This window comes from Cibotium barometz, chromosome 58 (assembly GCF_041138505.1).
Source record: "Cibotium barometz isolate CiBa-2024 chromosome 58, ASM4113850v1, whole genome shotgun sequence".
Lineage (NCBI taxonomy): Eukaryota > Viridiplantae > Streptophyta > Polypodiopsida > Cyatheales > Cibotiaceae > Cibotium > Cibotium barometz.
The window spans coordinates 37310993-37316992 of NC_141103.1; positions in this window are offsets into that span (position 1 = coordinate 37310993).

Genomic DNA, 6000 nt, shown 5'->3' on the forward strand with positions numbered 1-6000 from the left:
CCCACATACATACATTTAAATAAATAAAATTGCTACAAACACTTACGAATTCATGGCGCATGGTTTCGTAACCACCACTCCCGAGATGAGAAGCCCCTACTGTTTGGAGTCTTGCCCTTGCCGCCTCTCTTTGTTGTTGAAACCTGTCTGGTGTCTCGGTGAGCTCCTGAGCAATGGCTGCCCACTCCCTGTCATCTAGCCAAACAGGTTTCTCCTTCCCCTCTCTGAATGCGTCCCTCGCCTCTGACCTACGATGCCCCATCAAAATGCGAGCTGTATACTGTATCCACTCATTAGAGACGACATTCATAGGGTCAGATGGCTGGAACTCTTGCTTTATCTTTGTGTTTATATAATTTTTCTTCCCCTTGTCTTGCTGATCCCATTTAGTCATGACAGAGTCATGAAACTGTATAGTGCACAATTGTCGAATGCGTGTCTTCATTGCCTTCCCTGCACTATCCATTATTGGTGCCCCATCCCTAATTGTGTAAATCTTGCTGTTGTCATGGTCATGTGCACCCCAGGGAGTGGAAGGTGACCCTATGGGTGTGCTATCAACAGATGAGAGCGAAGGACGACGCTCACGTGGTGGTGGTGTCACAGCATCTGTGTGGCACTACCACCACAACAACCTCCCCCTGAAGACCTACTACGTGAGCGCCGTCTATGTGAAGAGGTGGTAGATCGAGCTGTAAGAGGAGTGGAAGGCTGTGTGGTATGAGGTGTGGGAGCTGTTGTCGTACCCACGGGTGTGGGAACTGGCGTCGGGAAGCCAGATGGTGAGGCAGATGTCCCTGCTCCAGAACCCCAATAACTCTGAGCCATGGCTCTCTGCTCTGGAGTCATGGACGAAAGAAAACCATATAACTGCTGGGGACTCATGCCCTGCGGTGTAGGATTAAATGAGAAATCTGGACTGTAGTCGTAGGGCGGTGAGTCACCCATGGCCTGTTGGACAAAAAACCATATGACAAACTTGTACGGAATGAAAATTACACGGTAAACAATGAATGAAAGAACCATACGATAAACATTAACAATGATAAACAACATTGGTAAAACTATATCAACTTGCTCCTACAGTAGTGATTATGATGGTAAACATTAACTATGGTAAACAATGAATGGACCTTCAATGTCATAAAACCATTACAAATATGTCATAACTATTTGCATAATCATGGAGATACATCATTTTAAAAATCATTATCTATTCTATCATCCTCATTAAGATCAGTAGCCCCAAAGAGATCTATGTCTATGTACATTTCAGCATCCTCATCATTAAAAGTCCCTTGATGAAGGATGTCTTCATCATCTATGTCCTCTTCCTCAACTTGTTTTTCAGCTTCCTTGGTTTGCACCTCTTCATTTGGATCTTGCTCTAGTTGCTTCTCTTCATTTGCTTGCTCCTCTTCATTGTTGATATCGGCTTGTTCTTGCTGCTCTCCATTACCCTGTGCATCCACATCACCTTGTTGTAGCTCAAATTCTTCAAAAATTTGCTTACTGCGGGGGGCGACTTGAACCACAAACAGCCAACGTGGATCTTTTGGATCCGCTTTAAAGACAACCTGCTCACAATGCTCTGGGCGCACAAAAGTATCTTGCTGATCGGTCCATACCTTTGTGGAGTCCACTTGGATGAGGCCACTCTTGTCTCTACGTACAGTTGCATGTGGCCCATTCATGATTACCTTGAACCACTTCACATCAAAGATAAACAACTCAAAACTTCTGAAGCCAACCTTTAATATATCTTGAATGGTTCCAAAGTAATCAAGCATTCCAGTAATTGTGTTATCATCACTTGCACTTGCACGACTTTCTTGAACAAACTGTGCTGTGACACCACAATCAAAGGTTGCTCTTCTTCGGTCTATTCGTTCTACTCGAAAATGACGTCCATGTGACCAAAACGCCCCATATTTGTGATACTACAAATAGCACAAAAAGTTTGTTGATGGAGAATCAAACACAGAGACATGTAGAGAAAAAAATGAGAGACATGTAGAACTTAAACACTTACATGCCAATCGCATCCTTTTGTAAGCTCCTCCTCCTCCTCTGTTATAGGTAAACCAGCACGTTTGGCTTCTAAAATTGTAGCTTCTAGCCATCTACCTGTGGGAAAGTCCGGAAGAGCTTGCATACCTTCTGGATATGGGAGATTTCTTGTAGTGCGATTCCTTCTGAAACTTAAACGATCTTGTACTCGCTGTCGCTTGAGAGCTTCATATGTCTCAATCCACTTCTCCATTACATGAGAGTTCAAGATGCAAAATTTGTTGATTTTTTCTCTCAAAGTGTTATCCATCTTTCTCTTAATGCCTTGGCCTTGAGGTTCCTCACCAATGACTCGCCTGTTGGACTCTTGAGACCATAGTCGAGGTATCTCTGGATCTGAGGAACTTAAATATTCAGTGATGTAAACAAGGGACTCTTGTATCAGCCACCCTTCTGACATACTACCCTCTGGGCGAGCCATTTGGCGAACAAATCCCTTTAATGTCTTCATAAACCTCTCCAAAAAGAACATCCATCTTGAATGGACTGTTCCAGCAACTGCAACCTCATCTACAACATGAACTAGCAGATGCATTTGGATTGTTAATAAACTTGTAGGGAAAAACTTCTCTACCATGCAGACTGCCTCTATGGAGTTTAAACGCGCTGTCTCCAAAGTGTCTCTCTTTATCTCTTTTGAAGAAATCCAGCGCACCAATGTGCCAATCTTATAGATAGTAGCTCTAATGTCTTCAGTGAGGCAATCTTTTATTGCTATGGGTAGCACAAATTGTAGAAACTTGTGCCAATCATGACTCTTGAGACCACTAAGATCATCATCCTTTGTAAATGCACTTTTCAAGCAATGCATACAACCTGTAGGAGTCCGAAACTCTGAAATTGTCCTCTTGACTTGTTGTTCCTCCATCTTGCTAAAAACCCATGGGGCTCTTGGAAGTAGCACCTTTCCATTGGGTCTAGTGCGAGCCCACAACTCTTGCATACAACCAATCTCTTCCAAGTCATCCCTTTGGCCTTTAGTATCCTTTTTTCCTGTCATGGTCTTCCACAGAATGTCAGCTACATTCTTGAAAATATGCATCGGGTCAAGCAAATGGTTTATAAGGAGATCACCCCAATAGGGGAGTTGGTGAAAGATAGAGAGCCTCTTCATCCCAGGACATGCCAAGTTGCCACATTCCTCCCATTTGATCTTCCAATCGCTTGCCTTCAATGCACTTGGAGGAGGTCTTCCTAGATTACCATCCCGCAATTCATGATTTTCTGGAAGATACCTAACATGTCCTTGGTAGACATTCTTTCGTAATGCTTTTGAGTATCTTGAATCAAGTCGAGGACCACATACAGAACATGCATTGTAACCCGATATAGACAAACCTGAGCATTCTCCATAGCCAGGCCAATCATGCATTGTCCACATGAGAATACCTTGCACAGTTGTAAGTCTTTGGCCACTCTGCTGCTTTGACATGTCCTTCACTTCAATTCCGTTCCACAAGGTGTGTAACTCATCAATAAGTGGTGCCAAATATACATCCATGTTCTTCACCTTGTACTTTCCTGGAACTATTAATGAGAGCAACAGATGACCTTTCTTTATTGCTAACCATGGCGGAAGATTATAATTCACAAGGCAAACAGGCCATGTGCTCCATGAAGAGCTCCTTAAACCAAAAGGGTTTACACCATCCATTGCTAGGCCAAGACGGAGGTTTCTAGGTTCTTCCTTAAAAGCCGGCCATTTCTCTTCAATGTGTCTCCATGCGGGTGAGTCAGCAGGCACACGCATCACTTCATCTGTGGATCGAGTTGTGGCATGCCATGTCATCAAGCTTGCTATTGATTTGCACCTGAACATGCTTTTTATCCTTGGAATGATTGGAAAGTGCCTGAGAACCTTTACCGGGACAGCTTCCCCCTGAACATCTTCTCTATATCTGTTAGAGCCACAATGGGGACATTCTTGCAAATGCTCATATTCATGGCGGAAGAGGCAACAATCATTGCGACAAGCATGAATATTATTGTAATCCATGCCTATGGATTTCAATAACTTCTTCGCATCTGCACGAGATGGAGGCATCTCGTTGCCAGGGGGCAATATTTGATCTTTCAAAAGCCTGCAAGTATGGCAATATCTGATCGTTACTATTAAGATTTTCTCAAATACAAGTTGATAATTTAACATTTCAACAGTAGGTGTAATCTCCAAAAAAAGACCTTACTTGAATAGTTCAGTGACACTTGTATTAGACCATCCAAAAACTGACTGCAAATTTAGCATCGTAAGAGATGCACGCAATACAGATATGTTGGCACCATTGTATAATGGAAGGCGTGCAAGTTTATGCATGGCCTCTTCCTCTGGTTCATAATTTGACCGTTGAGAATGTCGTGGTTGATGATCTTCATGTTCATGCTCCTCGAAGAGAGCTTCTTGTTGCTCGATGAAGGCATCCAACATTTCTTCCATTGGACCTTCTTCCATTTCCTGACCTTCTTCCATTCCCTCGGGTGCTGTTAATTGAGCTCCATCTGTCACTCCCTCTTGCGATATCCTCATCCTTTGTTGGGGACGAGAATTCACAGGCGCAATGTTATCAAGATGCGGCTGCACACTTGCTTGGTTGTACGATTGAAACCGTAAATTTTGCAAGCGCTCCATTGGAAATATTCCAGCGTCATGAACATGCTCGTTGCAAATCCTTCATTTTCGAAAGATTTGGTACTTACATCGCATGCATGGACACGCTATTCTCTCTTCAAGATTGAGAGGCTCCATCTAGCAGGATAACATGTATATGCAGCTCGTTAAACACAAATCAGCTTATCTCCTCTCCATACAAAATTAAATAGAATTTGAACAAGGATGGAGAGAGAAGCTATCTCTATTCATAAATAGCTGTTTATAAAGGCCTTATGCAATAATCTAAATGCATATTATAAGTATAAGCTTGCATAATAAGGCTGCAAGACTTATGCATAAGGGCTTATGCATAAGTCTTATGCATAAGCTCTATGCATAAGCCATATGCATAAGTCTTATGCACACGCTCTATGCATAAGTCTTATGCATAAGCCATATGCACACGCTCTATGCACAAGTCTTATGCATAAGCCATAAGCTCGGACCTAATCCCAAAAACCCTAGGACTGAATTACGGTTTTGTAAATTCCGCCAGAGTCTTCTTTGTAATTGGAACCAAATCTCAAATGAAAATGCAACTTCTTAAAACTTATACGCAATACTCTTTGCATCCCACAATGTCATGAAAGATCATATGCATTTGCAATATCCACACAATATGACGGAAAAGGGGCCCCATTGCCCAAATGCATCCACAAAGTCAATGGTGAGGATTGTTGAGGACGCGCGTTGAAGCTTGCCGATCTCCCGGCCAAGCTCTTCTCACCCCTTCACCGAGTTTTCCTCCAAGGTGAAGGTTGAGGCCATTTCTTCACACCGGTGTACCTAATCCCCCTTCGTACCGCTTTACCAAGCAATCACGGCACAAAGAGTTCAAGCCATTCTCCCCTTGGCCTCTCCAACCAATGCCAAGGTACCCTCACACATTGCTAGATTCTATAGAAACTTGAAGTGGTTGCAATGGTGAGTGTAGGTACAAAATGATGTGGATAATATCAAATGATAGAACAAGTTTGTTGGCTTACAAGTATTGAGCATGACTCATGCCCTTTTACAATTTAGAACTCAGCAATAAAGCATGGACTCATGCCTCAATCCATCATCCAAAAGCTCCAACACAAACCAACAATTCACAATGCCCTCACCATGGCATTTGCATAAGCATTTGTTAACCACAATCAAGGCATTTGCAATTGCATTTCAACAATCCCTTTCACATAAGCCTTATGCACATGCTCTATGCAATTACGCTCTATGCATAAGCCTTATGCACACGCTCTATGCATAAGCCTTATGCATAAGCCATATGCATAAGCCATATG